This window comes from Cynoglossus semilaevis, chromosome 18 (assembly GCF_000523025.1).
Source record: "Cynoglossus semilaevis isolate Cse_v1.0 chromosome 18, Cse_v1.0, whole genome shotgun sequence".
Taxonomy (NCBI): Eukaryota; Metazoa; Chordata; class Actinopteri; order Pleuronectiformes; family Cynoglossidae; genus Cynoglossus; species Cynoglossus semilaevis.
Genome location: NC_024324.1, coordinates 14,638,787 through 14,659,927, shown reverse-complemented (window position 1 = coordinate 14,659,927; position 21,141 = coordinate 14,638,787). Strand labels below are relative to the sequence as shown.

The 21,141-nt window shown below is 37.1% G+C and overlaps 1 protein-coding gene across 1 annotated transcript in view; it reads right to left on the bottom strand.

The window, feature by feature from the left end:
- The window catches only part of thrb (thyroid hormone receptor beta), a gene marked incomplete at its 3' end in the record, with an annotated part of 61,956 nt that extends 48,202 nt beyond the window's left edge, over nucleotides 1-13,754 (bottom strand). Inside the window, 1 exon segment of the mRNA NM_001297580.1 lies at nucleotides 13,591-13,754.
- Nucleotides 13,755-21,141: the final 7,387 nt, after the last annotated feature.

Here is a 21,141-nt window from a genome sequence, read left to right as displayed (position 1 = left end):
TGGTCTGATCTACAGTTTAAATTTGAGCTACCCTAAAGACTTGCGACACACATTCGAATTGCTTCAGAAAGTGCTAATGGAGTTGGACAGCAACCAATTTTCACTTCAAAGGACCAAAATGTATTATCAGTAGCAGTACAGTTTTGGATACTTTTTATAAGAATAGTATTTGATCCTATTTTTAAAGGTTATTGCAGGTTTTTTTATGAGGTTGTACAAATTCAGTGTACTACCCACAGTAGATGCTAAACACCCCAGGTTTGGTGATCTAAAAGCCAGTCCTGCTATATGGGTAGTCAGTAGCTAAAACATATTTTAGAAAGTAATTTCAGTTAAACTGATAATTATTTTATTAGGTGGGCCTTTTTCCACACATCAGAAATTCATTTTAGCTGCTGACACACTCTGCAGCATAACACTTCTGTGCTTCTGATTGCTTCTCCAGACTGACCACTGTCTACTATAGGTAATATACTGTGCATAAATACATCATACAACAACATCAAAAAAACAAAAACTATTACTTCGTGCTTAGCAGAAAACAGATTTTCTTCCCATGGCATTGTGGAAATTGTTTAAGTTTTTATCAAAACCTGGGGGATTTGGCCTGTATTTGTATACACATATGTATTTGTAAAAACTTTTACCTGAAGGTTTTTGTAAAATAAAACAGCTCAGTTTTGTTTAGTAAATTCACACAACTGTGTTCAATAAATCCAACATTACTGTTTTTAATAAATTCAAAATAACTGTGTTTATAAATTCAACATATATGTAAAGTGAATTCAGCATAATTGTATTATATATAGTGTTTAATGAATACGGTTTGGTGATGTTTAATAATTACATCTCGTGTATTTCTCCAATTTACTCAACCTAGTTTTGAGGGACCGGTTGACACAACCAAGTTAAGTAAATCTAATGTTTTATTTGTTTAAGTATAATTGTCACGTATTATTAGACATGAACCACTAACAGGCCTGGGTTATGAAACAAGCCCAAAAAACTTTGAGCAACTGTATTAAACTGTATATATCTGTGTTTTTTGGACAACCACAGGCTGTCAGGGTGCATATTTGACTGCAGGTACTAAACAAGCGATGCCTATTTATAAGGTTATTTTGTGTTTTGTGAATAATCCTTGTAGATGGGATCAAGGCTAATTCAGAAAAATATGGTATGAGGTGTTTAATTTAGGAAGTAAAATAAGAATGTATTCAACAATTGGCACAAAAGTAGAAGAACTATGCATTTGTAATAGGTAGACAATTTATGCAACAGATGTTATAAAGCTTTGTTAGAAATGTGTGGTTTGCATATTTATTCTTAATTATATCTATCCATCCATTTTCATCTGCTTATCCGTTACTGAGTCGCAGGGGCAGCAATAGCCACCCAAATCACATTGCACTGTACCAACCCTCCTGAACCTTCGGCCGGGTGGTTGAGTCCACTGGAAGGTACCAACCGCCCTAACCGGGATTCGAACTAGCCCAGGTGGTGACCCCTGGGGTTCCACATCAATGACAGAGACATTGTCTCTGGGCCAAAGCGCCACTATTCTTAATTATATAATTTAAAAAATGAAATTGCCCCCAAAATACTGTTGTACTGCAACACCTTTGTTAACATTTAAAGTTCATAGGAATTAATTACAACCCCTGCACAAAAAGTCAAATCAAACACTTGAAACCACATTTCTTGAGATTTTTATGAAATTGATTCCTCATCAGGGATAAATAAAAGTAGAATGTTTCCACTTGATAAAGTCCAATGCCTCATCTAATCAAAGTGTTCTGAGAGCAGTTGTTTCCGACAGCTGCAGTACATGTTACGTACAGCTAACCCCACATGGCACTTAATCACATTACTCCAGATTCTCCAGTTCTTTCCTTGGCTCTGTCAAGACGCTGTGTAAAACAAGTAGATAAACCACGTTTGAATTTAGTTGTTGTTTTTAAGAACAACTTTCGGAACTGATGACACGTTTGTTGAACCATCAGATGTCCTATTAACTACTCACTTATACCTCAGTTTAAATTTGAAAGGTAAGATATAAATAAAATAATCTGACAATTAACTCAACATAAGATAACTAGCCCTACGCCCTGATTAAATGGTTGCACCAAGAAAGGCATCTGGTGTATAAGAGTTATCCATTAGACCAGGGGTCGGGAACCTTTTTAGCAGAGAGAGCCACAAAAGTCACATATTTTAAAATGTATTTCCGTGAGAGCCATACAATTTTATTTTATTTTTTTGCTCTGAATACAACTAAATGTGTGAATTTTTAATTGGGTATAATAGTCTCTGAAGTATTAAAAAAAGTTATTAAAAAAATTAATAACGTTGTTATACTATCCAATGCAACTTCTGGTGTTGAATGGTTTTGATGCGATTGGCTCCAGCACAAAAATATAATGTTTGGATAATGCACATGTTATAATAATTTTATTTAAATTTCTATCATTAACTGGACTTTTATTTATTTTATATTTTCAGCGCAAAAAGGTGTGTTGCTACAAAATGAACTGATTTTGTTTTCACTTTTTATACCAGAAATAAAACATGACGTACCAAACTGATGATTTTACCGCAATTATTTAACGAAACGCAAAGAGAGTATGCTGCCACCGCTAATACACAGTAATGTTCTGCTGTTTACTGCATTTTCCTGGGTGCCTAAAATGCACCTAGTGGTGGTGTGCATGCACATTTTGTTGTGTCCTGCCATTAGAAGCCTGCCAGCTTATTGGCCAGTGGTTGGTAAGATTTGGTGTGCACTATGATCAACAACAGCATCTTTTGAATTAACTTAAATAAAACTGATTTTTCATGAAAGAAATAAGCTGCAATTGAGTCATTTAAGCACTCTCTCTCTCTATATATAAATGCAAATAATAAATAAAAATAAATTTAAAACTATGTGGTAGTGTCCTCTTAACAAACTGCAGCACGATCTAAATAAACATAGATTGTATGATTAGTATATGTTCAATTTAAACATAAAACAACTGCTCCCTCCTATCTCAAAATGTGCCGAAAGTGAAACTACAGTTTGTGTTGGGGGGAGGAGAGGGCAGGGTGCACCACCGTAGTGTGTGCTGCTGCATTTATATCAAAGGACAGAAACACAACAGCAACACGGGAGAAAGACAAATGGCAAAATAATAATTTTATGTCTTCTTTTTATAATCGTGACCAAAATTAATTGCACAGCCCTACAGCAAAGACAGGGATATGGATCTCAATAAGATGGAAAGCATGTGTGTTTAATAATGAGGTAACATGCTAGCTAGCGAACAGAGTGCTAAAAAGGTTGAAGCAATTCAAGGGGCAGACTGAAGAAAATAAAAGAAGAGAGGAATATAGATGATGGACATGGCCAGAAAACGCCAGGAGTTAGCAAGGATGAAGGGTGGCTTTGAAGAGAATGAAGAGTGAAAAGTAATTTTATATTACAAGGGATGACCGATGACCTTTTTAATTGAATTCGCCTAGATTCGATATGCCAATATTGTCCAAACACCTAATTTCTGATTCTGATATTAACCGATTCCGATATATATGCAGCCATATGGGTTAAAAGCAGAGGACACGTTCTATTATGTGCTGTGTCCCAATGATAATAATTTAATTTCACGTTTTCACTTTTAAGTATGAAGAAAAAGAAAAAAAACTTTAAAAGTGTGCCTTTAAAGATGTGAAAGGTTACAGTAGTTACTCAAGTGATCAGCCCTGATCACAACAACATCGTGTTTGTGACGATGATAAACAGGATGACAGATGAGGTTAGGCTCAGTGCTCAATGATGTTTCCAGATAACATTCTGAACTATGAATCAGAAAAGTCAAAGCACTGGGGGAATTAAAGTTAGTGAAAGAGTTGACAATAAAGCTGACCTTGACCTTGACCAAGAGTTTGACATAGGTGGAAAGTGAAGCTGAAGGAGATTTTTACCACAAGAAGGAGATTCTTAACCAGGACTATCTTACTCCTCGTACTTATACTAATACTTCAAAAGCTGCTGAGATATTGCATGGTGCAGGTAAATAACTCTGTATGCACCAGGAACATCGAGGACAACATTTGGAGTAGTCTATGATGATAAAGTAATACACTTATCCAATTTAATTCTGGTCTCTGGCAATTCCTGGAGGAATCCAGTGTGTTAGATTTCAGATTTATCTAAAATAGAAGCAGTAGTGACATCATACACCAGGCATCAACAGCTGAAGTGTCACTTGAATTTGAAAGGGCTTGAATTGCGCCACATTTCTGTTGTGAGGCCTTTAACTGCTTTTCTGTGTTAATGATACAATTCTTCGTAAGGTGTCAAAGAGAGAGATATGCCAAATCTCAAACTGTATTTCTCCAAGCCATTAAATAACGTGCGGAGATTTCATCATGGAAAAGGGTGTACGCAAAAATCCAGAAACTGTCGTGGGTACGTGGATAGTAAATCCAAGTACGTTTCATTTGTACATACCAATCCACGTGGAATTGAGTGCATATGTGGGATTTCCATAGCACGCCCATACATACGTATGCAAATATATTTAAATGAACAATCTGCAGGTGAATTCATCACGAGCAAGTGAAAAAATTATTATACTAAAGCCGAACTATAGGTCCTACTCAGTGAGGTGGAGAAGCAGCGAGGTATGTTATTTGGTCACTCGTCCGCAGGTGTAAATATTGTAATGCCTCTGCGACAGACCAGTCGGATGCCTCCGTACTCTTTGGAACTTTTGAAATGATTGACAGCAACTAATATTAACTCCACACTTGTTCTCCGCCGTGCTTCACTCTCTCTCATCCTTCACTTCCCTCTCACTCCGCACCTCCAGCCACATCCACAGTCTCACCATGCCTCCCTACTCCCAGAACGATTAAACCTGTCAAATATGAACATAACGATATGACTATTACAATATGAAAAGAAAAAAGCATGTGTGAGGCCATAAATGCTGTTGGTCGGGGCACTGCACACACATAAAGGTATAAGAATAAAAGAAATAGTTCGAGATCACATATCACATCACATATAATTTGCAAATTGATGGAATGGATAGTAAATTGTCTCGATCCCTAAATACACACTCTCGTCTAATTGTGAGATGTTCTAACAACACTACCGCTACGATTGTTATTGTTGCCAAAGCTTTAGAAACATGCGTACAGCAGCTTTGGAGCTGTCATGAGGACTGCACATTTCTACGATCATTTCAATTTTGAGACGTCTGAACGTGAGTGTATAAAAGGGTGTAACCAACTTTTTTGTGCATATGCAGGGTTTGTACACGGGGTGACGCACATTTCTACACTCATTTCAGTTTTGATACATCTGACTGTGAGCATAGAAAATGGTGAGAGCAACTTTTTTGTGCTTACGCAACTTTGATACATCAGGCCCCTGTTCTCCACAACCCTTCATCAGATTACACCAACACATTTCTTATTCACATACATGTCTTGCTGTTGCTTATTTACGCTGTACTTCTCAGTAGGTCATCTCAACTCCTCGAAAATCATCTAAATGTCATCTAAGGTTGTCACAAGAACAGATATTTCGGTATTAAGTCAATACCAACACTCAAAAAATATGTTAATGCCTGCATTTTTATTCAACTTTTCCGTCTGCGAGCCATAATTCTTGGTGGAATTGACGGGAGCAGAATATGCCTTGCAGATGAAGAAGAACAGCTGCTGTATTTAAACAAATGGCTTCAGCGAGTGCGAGTGAAAACAGAACAGCTCGGCTAATAAGCCAAATTGTAGGAATCACCAGTGGAGATATCGCATTCGAGGTAGATTACTGCGGAGCAATGATAAATCTACAAAAACTGAAATGGAAAACTATAGGCCACTGCTATTCTTTTTAGGCTTAAAAAAGAAATGTTGATGCACATCTTAAATACTGGACAGTTTGAAACAGATTTTGATCATACATTTTTGACTTTAAGTTAAAATGTTACTGTCTCATCTTACTTAATGTAGCACAATCATAAAGTATGGCACATCAGCTGAAACAGACCACAATAGTGAAAAAACATAATCTGTGTAGACAAGTGCCCCTTTTGTATGTAGGTTTGTAGGCATATTAATTTCCTGGTGTCAACACAATATTTAGGCTGGTAAAATAATAGTCTCTTTAATGCACAGTATTTACTTATTTGTCGTAATCCTGCAGTAATTACACACGAAATGATATGAAATAAGTATAAAACGTAAAGTATTGCATAGATTGAAGGTTGCATAAACAGCATAGTAGTTCCAAAGGGCTCAACAATGCAACCCTTAAAGATCACCACTCTCTCGTCTTTAATTAAGTCCATGGGACCTTTAACAGTCTCTGACCTGCCAAACTTCAAACTGCAGACAGGGCTGTAAAGTTCCAACAGGTCACAGACATAAACTGAAACCTAGCTCCTCGGGACTCAAAGGTGGACAAAAGGTAGGATATTTACCTTTTTCCTTCTTATGATTAAACGCCTCACAACAACCTGTTTCGAACAACCTGAAGGCTGTTAAGTTCCATCTCATTTAAACAAATAAAAAGGCTATTACAGCAGTTTAAACAAGACAAATAAAAGTCATTTATTGCTCGGTTTTAACCTTAATAGTTCCTTTGAGTGATGCTCCAGGCAAGCGAAGAATCAAAGACAACACCAAGGTTTCTTAGGTTGTGTTTCTTTTTTCTTTTCTTTTTTTTACTGTTGAGCGGAAGGTAATGGTTATACAACCATTCTTTAATGCTGGTCAGTCACAGCACTAACAACAATAATTTGTGTAGCTTTTATACAGTAGTAAAAAAGCAGTACACTTAAGTAGCCTTGTCATAGCAGTGTTAAATTCAATTTTAATTACATTTTACATTTGATCCAAGTCAGCTACCATGTTGGAAGCTAATTAAGGACACTATTCGATCAAAAGAACTATTAGGTACCCAGTATCATGCCTTGGGGAATCTGAGAAATTTGTTTTGCTAAAATATTATCCTATCAAGGTCCAATCAAAACAAGGAGACAAAACATTTTAATGCCTATTAGATATTCCAACTTCACTATATATAATACATGTCTATTTTACAATAAACTGTGGCCACTCTTGTCAGAAACTGAAGACTTACAAGACCAAGACAGTATGTTGATTCAATTTAGAATTGATAGATAGTTAAAATGTCTAAACTGCACTTTTTTAAGAATGGATAAATCCGCTGTATGCCTAAACTAGCCAGGAACAAAATTATAAAAACAATGAATGAAATGAAAACATTTTAGGTGTGCACGCAAGTTGTATTTCCTTTTTTTTATTGCCACCACTCGCTTACATATTAGGCATACTGGCATGTCCATGTTGCTGCACTCTTGTACCCCCTTGTCATTCAGCCTGTTTCGAGGCGAGAGACGGTGGAAAACAAACAACCATAAACATGGCAAAATATAGAGGCCAGCAAAATTATCAAGCTAATTTTCATTTGTCATGTAATTTATTTATTGATTGATTATCGTCCCAGGCCCATTTTACCAGTATAATGACAAAAGACAAAAAGTAAAATCAGAGACAATGGTACCAGCAGTAAGGAAAAGAGGATAGAAAAAGTTTGTTAAGAAAAAACAGGATTTGTTTGAGAAGGAGAGGACTTGGAAGGCATTCTGCATTGGCAGACTACATCGGTAGATGCATCGGTAACTATCAAACAAACTCCTGCGGCACTGAAGGAGGAATGGTTTGTCTGTAACTGTCACAATTAAAAAGTGACTTTCCTTTGAGAATGATGTTAATCAAAGCATAGTGGTCATCCAATTCCCAGAGATGTACTGTAATCACATTCGTGGAGGGCTTGAACTCTTAACATCTCTCAACATAGGCAACAGCTCTGAACTAAAAAATCTGTTTCATGTTTTGACGTGAATTAATTGCAAATAATCCTCTTCACATGTCCTGACATCTTGGTAGCTGTGACCTTTGCTAGCACCGATGTTTCAATTTAACAATTACAAATAATAGACTTTTCCACTTTCTACCTGTTCTCTTGTATCAACATGCAATAATATTAAAAATTAGATCTGATATTCTATAGAAGAAGAACTGGTAATCATATAAAAAAAGTTGTACAAGTACATTTGAAGTTTGTGTATTTAATTAAGAGAGAACTTAATAGGAATAAATTGCCACTAAATTATTCATGTAATTTAAATATTTAAAAGGTAAAAGATAAAAAACAACACAACTAAATATGTTCCAAGTCTAACAACACTTTATTTCTTTAATGAAAAACTTAAGAGACACCATCATGTCAAAAATTTGGTAACTCATTATTCAAAAGATCAACACAGAAGGATGATCCGTTTTATCAAGTGCAATAAATAAAGAAGAAGAAGTTGGGGTATGTGTGTATATAGAATATAGCAACACATTTGTAAAATATGTAGAGATGTGATTCATATCCATATGAGATATCCATACCAGGAATTTTAATAATTAATAATATCAAAGGAGTACAATGCTTTATATCCACTGACACACTATTGTTTTATTTTTGTCATGCTTTCATAAATAGACAATACATAACTGTAATTTTTCCTAAGTTGGTTCATAAAAATGTTGTCTTTTGAAGAGAGACCAGGTGCATGCTGCAAAGCAACACTGATTTGTATGGAATTGAAAGAGGGGGCATGTAAATGTTGTTCTGGAGAACGTTCTTTAGTCGTTCACAATTATATCAAAAACAACCGTGGAGTGCAAGTCACTCTCGTGTCTCTGACTTTACATCTGTCTCTTGTTTGTCTCATCCTGCTCAATCTTTTTTTTCTTTTAATGGGATATTGACACATTCACACAGGTACACAGACACACACGCACAGAGCCATAACACCAAATAAATTCCAATAACATACTCTCAAGAGATTGTTAGCTTTGGTGTGGTTGTTAAAATAAGCATACGCAATTTATATTAATAAAAATAAAGGTTTGTGATCTGAGGTTGCTTGAGCACGTTATTCTGTTCTCTCTGTTTATATGTGTGTGGGTGTGTATGGCTGGTTTTGGCATAGAGTTTGTGGGTAATTGAGATGCTTGTGAGGCTATTTTAAAAAGTTTGTGCAAAAAAACAAATGTAGGGAACCACTGCGTTATTGTATGTTTGAAAAAGATCTTTTTTAGTAACTGCAGTAGCCACTGGTTTGATCAGAGGTTAAATAAAAGTACATTCTTACGTGACAATTGTCTTTGTTTCTGGTAACTTTGAAATGTTTTTTCTTTGTGAACTCCTAAATGTAAAAAGAGCTTTAAATTATACTTTAAATATATATTTTTTTTTTTTTTTTTTGGAGAGTGGGTGGCCTTCAGGTAAGAATTTTATACCTCTAACTCTATAGCAATGCTATAGGCTCATTTCACTTTCCACTATCAGGTAGGAAAGTGAACTCCTTGTCATTGTGACACAGCACATCATTGCACACAACGAAATGTGACCTCTGCTTTTAACCTATCACCAAAGTGAACAGTGGGCAGCTTTAATCGCCCAGGCAGCAGTGTGTGGGAACTCAGAGCACCTCAGTGGTAACTTAGCCGCTGGAGGACTCAAACCTGAAGCCTTCCGGACCCAAATCTGCTTCCTTAACCACCACTGCCGCTACCTTCACAGGTAAAGTGAGACTAACCAATACCGATTTTTGCAGATTCTAATTTCACTGAATTGATATACAAAAAGTAGTGTTCTTCAACTCAAATGTGTTCTCTCAAAACTAGTAATTATGAAACATTTACCAAAAATGTTTCCTATGGAGAAGGAAACAATTGTGGGGAAACTGAAGAGAAAACCTGTGACTGGGTAACTGGAATCAGGTACTAAATAAATTGAATTCCTTTGCTTTTACAAAAATTTCTTTTGCAAACTTTGTCCTTTTTAAAGTGGATAAATACAATGGATAAGAGACAACCAGAAGGGCTTGTAACTGTCAGCATATACAAGGCCAAGTGATATTTCTTCATCTGCCACATGCCCTGCCAAACTAAACAAATGCTCGCATGACTAGAAACAGCTTCAGTTATGCTACCTCAAAAAAGAAAGAAAGAAAGAAAGAAAGAAAGAAAGAAAGAAAGAAAGAAAGAAAGAAAGAAAAAGAATGAATGAAAGAAAGAAATAGGGAGAGAGATATCTTTTAGGGGAATCTTACTTATTTTAAGAAATTGACATGACAGAACATCACACCCTACCCTCTTTATTCTATTGTATAATTAATAATACTAATTAGGGATGCACTGAATATTCAGCAACTTTATCAGTGACTTTTATCACTGAAACAAAACAGTCAAAACAGGAAGTTAAAACCGCGGCCAGCACGGTCTTGTCTGAAAATGCCAACAAGTCTATCTGCAGTCTGGATGCATTTCAATAATATATCTGACAAAGACCCACAGATAGAGTTTGCAAAATGTGTAATGCCGAAATTTAAAAATTTTTACGAGGGGGTGCATCTGCAAATAATTTCTCCACGTCAGGTTTAATTTATTACCTGAAATCCAAACATCCCGATCGCTATGCTATGAGAAGAAGGAAAGCCTCTTTGCGCAAAAGTGAGTTTAAGACCAGTGGGTCTTACTATAGAACATTATCTCTCTTCTTCCCCCATTTGAGCAGCTAACTAAAGAGATCAGCTTCTCTGATGCATCTGTAGCAGATGTTATTCCTTTAATCGCAGCACTAATGTGTCTTCTAAGCAGAGGTTGGGACAGACCATGGAGTGAAAACAATGAAAAGTACACTCATATAGTCTGTCAGCACACGTTTCACTGAAATCTTGTCGTGACTGTACTTGATCCGTGTTATAAAAGTCATTACGTGGATGTGGGAATAAAGCAGCGCACACCAGAAATTATCCTGCAGTTAACTTAAATGTACTTTATTACTGTTTTACTGTTTTTATACTGTTTTTATGAGAAAACATATTTAATTATACAATTTTTTAAGCAGGCCAGTACATTATCATCTAATGTACACATAGGTGGGGTCAAGTTTAACATTTTATTTTGAATTTTATTTTATTTTATATTGTGCATTGATGGAATGTGCTAAATCATTTTTGCTCATAATTTTGTAATATTAATAAGAGATTCACTTTGATTTTAGCACAGCGCATCATCAGAAAATGATAAAATAAATATAAACTTATGTATTCATAGTGCGTACAGAACTGAGACAACTGTATCTAACAGTTATATGAATATATGTACTTGTATCTCTACAGTAGCAGGAAACAGATATTTGTAACCTGCATTTTCCTTAATTACAACTAATGCTGTAATAGGATACAAAGTGCAGTTGTGTATATGCACTAAAAATGCATCGATGTATACAATATGTTAAACATTTTAAATATGCTAGTACAATTTTTTTGGGGGGGAAACTCTTTAAGTTTAAGTTAAAGTTAATTATATATACATATATACTTACACATAGACATGCATACATATAATATATATAATATATAAGTATATATGCATACTGTATAAAGATACATATACATATGCATGTATATATGTATATATATGTATGTACTGTATGTATACGTGTATATAAATTTACATATATACACATATACCTCACATTTGCAAAGGAGGGGCCCATTTTGATGAGGGCACTAAGTGCAATGTATATTAGCTCCTTAATAAAGGAAAGGAAAGGAAAGTGAACTCTTTGACACTGTGACACACATCACTGCACACAACGAAATGTGACCTCTGCATTTAACCCATCACCAAAGTAAACAGTGGGCAGCTTTTTTTGAGCTTTTTTTGAACCTGCAGCCTTCCGGACCCAAGTCCGCTTCCACTAAGCCACCACTGCCCCCATAATAGTGCCTATTATGTGTTATTCTAGAGTTTTTTTTTCAATTACTACATTTGTTGGTGTTGTATTTATATTTAATATTTTTTGTGTTTCACTTTTAAACGGCATTTTGGTCCACTGTGTTTTTGTGAAAATCCAAAAAGGGCCAGGGGGCGGGGATTGGGTTGGTTTCAGAGGCTGGGGAGGGCCTACCAAAATCTTGCTTTGGGCCTCTGTAGCGGGCTCTAGGGGAAGCCCTGCATACATACAAACATATAGACAAACATACATACAGTACTGTACATATTCTCATACACATACATACATACATACATACATACATACATACATACATACATACATAAACCTAGTTTGTTCTGGAAAAATATTTTAGATTAAATCAAATTATGCTGATTAAAAAAATGTTTTTGCTTTTTAGATAACCCTTTCTGTAATCCATTATCCTTTTTACGAATAGTCAAGTGGTGAAAACAGAATTAGAAAGAGAAGAAAACATTATCGCCATTGACAAAAAGCCATGACAAAGTTGCCATATTTCCGACAGTTTCTGTTTCATGAACGTCACATGCTGACATGCAATCGATCATAGAAACTTCGCATACCAGTATTTCCTGACAAGCCCTGAACAAACCATGCAACCGTCGTAAAAAAACACACTTTATCTATGTAGTAGTTGATGCCTTAACGCTTTTTTTTACTGTGAAGAGTAAGCTAGAGTCTGTAAACCGCCTAACTTGTACAAATAAATGGTCAGTTTGCACAATTACGTCAAAAAGCCATGTCACATACGTTTGTTTAGTTAAAATTACACACTCGAGTGTATACAGCTCTCGAACCATGTCTTTCAGTTACTTGTGATGTGTGAAGGCGCTTCGTTGTGTTGTTTTGTGCAGTAGATATGATTTACCGTCGCCCAATGGTGCCAATGCATAAGCGATAGCAAAGTTAGTAGACTGTTATTTCTCTCAACTTTAAGAGTTCCAAAGTAAAAGTGAAACATAAGCTGTCCAACTAGCGTTGTCATATGCTGCTGAATTCAGTTAAGTGTTTACAGTGTGAGAATCCATAACTCGGGCCCATAACCCCGCATTTAAGAAAGCTAGCTCCGGTATGCGCTGTTCTCTTGGACTGTCAGAACCTCAGCCGTAATTTGCAACGACTTCGTTCTCATCGGGTTTACGCAAACACTGAGGAGCTCTCACAACAACTTCAGACTCCTTTATGGGGGTGTTATAAGACTTAGTTTCATTCGGCTGAAAAAAAAACCCCGTCTATTAATAATAAAATGTTAACTTTTTGAATTGTTTCCTCTCCTCTTCCTGTTATCTCGATAGCCAAAACACAACCGAGGGCGTAAAGGAGGCGACATTTACCACACACTAAGTTAGAATCAGCAGTATTTACTGCACCAAGAACAATTTGTTCCCTGGATTGTCAGATTTACAGATATATCTAGGCAGTGTTTAGTGCTTAAACCATGTGCCGGTTAGCAAGGCAGCACTGAGTCACAAAATTTGAATGGCGTTCAGCAAATGCCGTTCCCTGCACTTGATATGAACACACGTCAAAATCCGTGTTGAAAGGGTGAACACTGACGTGAATTGTTTCCTTATGTGAGCGGAATGCACGCGTACATCGCTGCCAGTCTATCAACTGTCCACTTTGTGGCAGAGCTGTCATTGGCAAACACTTTCGTCAAACAGTAAAATGTGGGGGAAAATAGATAAACATACCTCGTACGCAAGACGAAGCTCGTAGCGCTGGGATTATTAAGGGTCCCTGTGTGAGTACATTCCTCAAGAGCTGTAGAAGATCTCTGTGGGCTAAAGTGAACAAGACGCAGCGGCAGCGTTTACCTGAAATGACCCGCACTAGTGCGACTAAGGCGAGCGAGTGTGTCTGAGTCTGTACTCTGTCTTCGTGTGTCAGTGTGTGTCAGAGAGAGCTAACAGTGTGTGGGGGAGGGAGGGGACTTTGACATGGAGCCGAAAACAAATACAAAAAGTAATAATATGGCACTAGTACACAAGTAAATGAACAAAATTAAACTGAGAGCGATAGTGGGCGATACCGGAATTTCTTATTTGATACGTTACCAATTACCTTTTTGGCAGCTTTTTTTCCCCAAAAAACTTTGTTGTTTTTGTTGTTGTAGTTTTCATAACATGAATGAATGTAACCTAAATAATGCCATTGCTGCCATTAAGGGACAAAAATGTCTAGCTGACATGATAACATGGAGTCACTACCGTCTTCTGGTAAGTGGTCACGTAATATGAATGGATCAGTTCAACTTGTTACTGCGAGGGTCAATCAATACTTTATGAGAGTAATCAATACACATGTGATTATCAATACCACAGAATCAATACTCCCATCGCTACCATCCCAACCTCTGCAACACCAATTACCCCAGTCCAACCTCTGTAACTCTCTCTAACACATGCGTGGGCAAACCTTTTGACTTGCGGGTCACAGTTGTCCTAAACTATGAGAGGGAAATGGCAGAAGTATAATCAAAATACAAACCAATTATATAAATTGGACAAGTTTGGCAGGCCGGATTACAAAGCTAAACGGGCCGCATCTGGCACCTTAGTTTGCTCATGCCTGGTCTAACAGTTCTCTTAATTAAAATAAATTGGACTTAACCATGCATTTATTCTGTACATCAAAGTTTAAACTACTGTCAGTTACAGTTTTACACCCAGGTTTGTTACTGTCCATGTCGGATACTGGCTTAGAGGAGCCGGATAAACATTAGCTATGGGAGCATAGCTAATGTTGAGGCCCATACAACTTGACTATGTTTTTGCTGGTGGTGCTGAAGGATGTACAACAGAGTGTTACAGTCTCATACTCTGCTCATTAATTTAATATTATAATTTTAAATATGAATTGTGCCTAAATATTTTGCATATGTATTTGCTATTTGAAACTAAATAATAAAAAGTAAAATGCTAGAACATGATAGTAAATAACATTAACAGCAACATTCCTCATCTAGATTCTGCTTACCAATTCCTACTGGAATGCACTCCACTGGATGTATTTGACATCACATGCATGCATCCTAATTTGAGAATGACATGGCCCGAAGTATGAGTGTATTTCATGAAAAAGAGACTATATTAGTTCGCAAGGAAATTCACACAGCATGCAGAAACACTTCCACACACACCATTAAATTAATTTATGTATTCTGTAATCCATACACCATGAGGCCATCACAGAATTTTCTATCCTAAAGATTCATTGTAACACATTGAATCTATTTATGTTGTGCCCTCTGTTATTGTGAACCTGTGTCAATGACTTTTATCAAGCTGCTTTTATGAATAAGGTCCATCCCCTTTAATTACACTTTGATAATGAGAATGAGTTTGTGGGGCATCCAGTCGAGTGTGTTACTACATCTGTAAAGCGAAGTCACAATTATACAAACATACCCACGGTCCAAAACCAGCCTGCTAGGGGGTTCAAGCCAGCCCACTTAAAGAATTTTTAAAACTTTGTGTTTGGTTTAAAGGGAAAGCATGGACTCATTGTTATTTATAGGTAATTATGTTTTGGTTTTACTGGTCCAGCCCACTTGACATCAAATGAGGCTGTATGTGGCCCCTCAAAAAAAACAACATCTAGAAGAAAGAGAAATGGATAGAGTAATAGATAGACAAACAGACAGATAGATAGACAGACAGATAGATAGATAGATAGATAGATAGATAGATGATAATCCACTTCAGTTGACAAAACTGATTCAAACAAGTATCCTTTCTTTCTGTTCAATTGCAGAGTATTAAAAGCAATTCTAAGTGAAACATAAACCTTGCTTATTTCTGTCAGATTATTATTATTATTGTGAAGTCACAAACAAATCAAATGGCATAGTCTTTCCCAGTTGCAGTTCAATAAATTGTCAAGTCAGATGGCTGCATTTAAGTTAATCATTAGCGAAAGGGTTTAAAAGCATATAGTACCTTGGATGACACTGTTCCCTAGCTTCGAACCTGTTCTGCGACCTTATATAACCTGAGTCCTGTATGTTTAACCTGGATGTTTTCCAACTGGGTAAAATGGCATTTGTGGTTTGTAATTTATGTGTGGGAGTGGATGTTTCCTAAAGCAACCACAAATATTACTGCGCACATTTACTGTATTTTAACACAACATTAGTTTAATATTGGAAATCAGAAAAACCACAAGTCCATATTCTGTAGGCAAAGTAATTTTGTAATTATTAAGTAATTATTTGCACCCCCGCCCCCGGTTCATAAGAAAAATCGTTGCCCCCACCCAAAGAAAACAAGACAAAGCAGAACACACAAACACAGATTTTAGTTTTTAGCACAAATTATTCACTTGGCAGCATGTTTCGGGCATCAACTTGCATTTCCAGGCATTTCTGGGACTTTTTACTTTTTTGCATTTTTTCCATGATAGTAAGATTATAGTTGCTTTGTGTTTACGTTGGAGTTCCGTCAGAAACATTTTATACTAGCATTACCACAGACACAGATTATTATCATTATTATTATTATGCCAGTCTCATGTTAAATGTTTACAGCATTTGGACAATATGCTGTGTTATGTTTCATTCATTCATTCAATCTGCGCCCTTAACCTCTGAATTAGTCAATAATGACTATGATGTCACTTTTGTTAATTGTTATCACCGACAAAAAACATCATCATACTGTAGATAGTATACAATATGTACTGTACACACTTTACAGAGAATACATCACAGTCAAAGCTCTGACTAAATGTCAGCACCTCATACAATCACATTCCAAAAACCCAACGTGTCCCTTTAAAATTGTGCCTTCGTCAGTTTCATGTATTGTTTTGACAGACTGCAGTAGGTAACAGAAGTGTTTCAATCTAAAATGCTCCATTTGCCTCAGGCGCCCTTTTCAAAGCAAGTTTTTCTTGTTTATTTGTGCTTTGCCTGAGGTCTTTTGACGCAAAACAAAGCAAATAGTGACGTGTTGGCAGACAATCTTAGAGCCTGCTCTCCGTCTGTAGTCTTCTCCACCTTAGACCATAAAATATCCATATATATTTGTGTGCAGCTGAGAGGCCACTCCCTCACAACACTGGAGCATTTTGTTCTGGGCGCTGCCAGAAAACATAAGCGCTCTAGATCAGATCAGGGCAGATCTGTACACATACTTAGTAACACGCACACTCTGTAGACCCACCAACATGGACACACATAGTCCTATTGTGTCTTAACAGTAAGTTGCAAAAATTGCACTTGATCACATTGTTGTCAGTCCCTCCAGGATTTTGCAGCAAACCTTTATGATTGTTGTGGCCAAAAAATCTATTTTGCTTCTCAAAATATTTCAATAAAAGTTTGAAAGCAGTCGAAGAAGAATAACAATGTTACATTACAAAACTAAAACTAAAACAACAACAGCAATGCAAAGAGTTTAGTTCAGGTGTGGACTAACTTTTTGACTTGCGGGCCACAATTGAACAGGGGGGCCGGGTCAGGAGTAGATAAATGGAGTGTTCACAAAGATAAATGACATGTAAAAGTCATGCATAAAGGCTAAAATGCTTTTATAATTTTTTACGCCATCTATTGGGGAAACGTGTGTATCGCAGGGAAAAGGCAGAAGTATAATGATAATATAAATTATATTATTTGAAAAGGGTTGGGGGGCCTGATTAATAAGATGAACGGGCTACACTGGCCCCCGGGCCTTAGTTTCCCCATGCCTGTATTAGTTAAATATCAGTTAACGTAAGCCAGAGATTCTCAAAGTGGGGGGCGCAGTGCATTTGCAATACATGGCAGATATTCATTTCACACCATCTTCAACCAATCAATTTTTAACCAGTCTCTTGTTAAACATTTACAGCATTGGCCAATATACTGCATAACACTTCATTCATTCTATCCACATCCCCCCCTGCAATGGCACTGCGCTCCCTTTAGGACGAGTGCCCCACACTTTGGCATATTTCCACACACTTTAGGCCACTTCCATTACACACCTTTTCCAAGATTGCTTGCTAAAGTGCACCAGTATGTGTCAGTACTGAAAAATGGATTAGCAAAATTTACATCTCAATGTTAATGTGGTATTAAGTGTTAGAGCATTCCACAAGACAAATACCTTGGTTTATGGTACAAGCAATGGATGCCTAATGAAGTGTCCAGCGGAAGTGTATTTCTGTTATTTATCTATAAGCCCACTACAACTACACTATAATCCTGTGTCTGTGGGTTCACGCGAGGACACACTGACTCGTCAGCCGCAGAGGAGCAGAGGGTCGGTACAGCTCAAAACAGATGCAGATTTCATGTCAGCTCTCCAAAATATGTCATTACAACAGCTGGCCACCATTGACCATTGTATTCGTCTCTCTCCCCCGTCCTTCAATCTTTCCTTAATTTTTTTTTGTCTCTATGCCTTAAACCCTCCATTTGAGATGCCAATTCCATTTTTTCTAGAACCTTCACTCTAAACTGTTATATACACATTTGACTTCACGTTTACAAATTAATGAATTAATATATTAACTCGTTTTTTTAAAATGTAGGGATTAATTTGGTTCCTTGCCAAATTACGTCAGCATAAACTCCCACAGTCTTTGCTGCCACCAAGCGGACTGTTGTAGGAACTGTCCAAGATGAGAAGGAAATAAGAATTACAAAGAAATGGTGACACGAGAAAATATTAATTCATGCGTTAACGTTAAAAATAGCGTAAAAAGCGTTGATAATTTAGTATTTACACACAATCTTTATTTATGGTGCTTTGCTATTATAAGAAAACGGCATGTAATTTTATATTTGCGCCATCTTTTGTCGCCCTGTGCTACATAGAGGATATATTTGATTTTCATTTTTTTAGAATTTATTTTCTGAACTTACTTTCGAAAATCATGACGCAGTAGAATAAATATTAATTACAAACTACATTTAAATGTACTGTAACTGGCTTTTTCTCCCATTAGTGAGCTACACATATTCCTCCGGCAGATGGCAAACTTGTCTTTCCTTTAATCAATGACATTGCATCCAGCTCTCTTTCGATAGCCTGGCCAACGAAACAACCTATTTTCATAAGACTTGTGTTATATCATTATCTTCCCCATGGTTATTGTTTCCTGGCAACCCAGGCCGACAGAAGGCCCCGCCCCGAAGTTCAGAGCCCTATAGCCACCCAGAGCAGGGTCGCCTATAGGACAGCCTCCCATATAAGCATTAAAGCATGTAGCTACAGCATATAATTAAAATAATATGACAATGAGGGTAAATAATAAATAAATAAATAGAAAGATAATAATTATGATAAACAAAAGCAACAACAGCAATAATAATAACAATAAAAGATTAATTATGAAAAGACGCCTGATTAAAGGAATAAAATAAATCAAAGACATCTTACTTTTGGAATGGATAAATGGTCTAAGCCGGAGAACCTCAGAGTCCACAAGGTTCCATCCATCCATCTTCGTCTGTTATTAGGTTGTAGGGGTAGCAGTCTCCATGACCGCCACCCAAATCACACTGCACCGTACCAGCCCCTCGTGAACCTTCCTGCGGGTGGTGAGTCCACTGGAAGGCGCCAACCACCCTAACTGGGACCTTGCCCAGAAGGTGAACCCTGGGGTTTCACATCAATGATAGAGACATTGCCTCTGGGCCATAGCGCCACTCCATTGGTATGGTAAATGAAGGTTAGCTAAATAAAAGGGCCCAAGATCATTAAGACATCAAGAAACCAGTAAAAGAACCTTAAAATCAATCCTGAAACGTACATGCAGCAATCACAAAACTGGTATAACCTGATCCCACACTCTGGTCCCCATCAGCACCCGTGCAACTGAATTATGCGATGTTACCAGGACGCTGCTAAAGTTGCATACATGGCTTAACGTCTAGCATTATATTTAGAAAACACACGTTTTTTGCCAGTCGTATCATTTTATCTACTTATATCTATCCACCACACCTTAAAGGCTGGTCCGTGAAAAAATTGAACATTTAACCGGTCCGTGGTGCAAAAAATGTTCGGGTCCGCTGCTCTAAAGGATGGAGTCCCCGTAATTATATTCGCCGATTGCATCTGGAGCTCAGCCATGACTGAACCAACTGGTGCTAACATGCCTCATAAAACATCGACAGTTTGAAGTAGTAGCAGTATAGCTTAATTAGATAGATTGCCAGCTGGAGAATGGCATATCATGAATGGATTTTCCAACAATGATGATCATTTAGAAAATTAAGCTATGCATACCATCCAAAATGGAAATCACAAAGCATCATGTTCTTGCCTAATCAGAAAACACACAATCACAACACTTATTATTTATACAAGGGCTAGGAAGAGTAGTGTTTCTCTACTCTTTTCTCCTCACTGTGCATTATTTATTATGGTACATGAAGGACATTTCCTGGTGTTGTAGATGTGCAGGTCCTGGCTGTTTCATGTTGAGCAAGAAGCTGCTTCTGTTGGTGTCATGGGACCTGCTGTAAAAAAAAAAAAAAAATGTTTTCCAGAGATGCTACAGTAGCACTGGCTTTGTGAATTCATATGCATGCACAGTCTTGTCAGACTTGTGCTTACAATGCTACTTATACACACATAAAAACACAAAGATGCACAAACACCTCCACAGTAGCTTTGCAAATCCTATACTGTGGATGGTGCAATGATCAAAATCGCAAACTACAAAGAGACAACCCTTATTCCTTACCACAATCAACAGGACAAGGTTTATTAAATGGATGGTGATATTTGTTGTCAATTCACATGTAAAGCTTACAGTACATTATTAAGGAGGACTGGCCACAGCAATCTTCCAATTCCAATTATTACAGAGATTAGTATAGTAGGCTACTAGCAACTGCTGAGCTCTGATCCCACTAGAATATGTTGAAACTGACCCAATTTCTCAAGCTGGCTTCAGGCAGCTATGCTGCTCCTTTGTGTTTAGCCAAGCCTAAATAATTGAATCAAACCTCCTACAGCCGTTTAGAAAATACTACACACACACACACATATATATATATACATACATACATATATATATATATGCATGTACCTCCATATGCATGAATATATACTGTATATACAGCAGGGGCCCGAGATACGAACATCTGACTTACAAATTTGTAGATACGAACTGTCATGTGCGGGCATCGCAGGGAGCAGGCAGGACCCAAATGCAGTACTGGAGAGACTCTTTCTGGTGCAGGAAGTTTATTAACAAAGTCCAAATTAACAAAACACAAAGAACTAACAGGCATGGAATTCTCG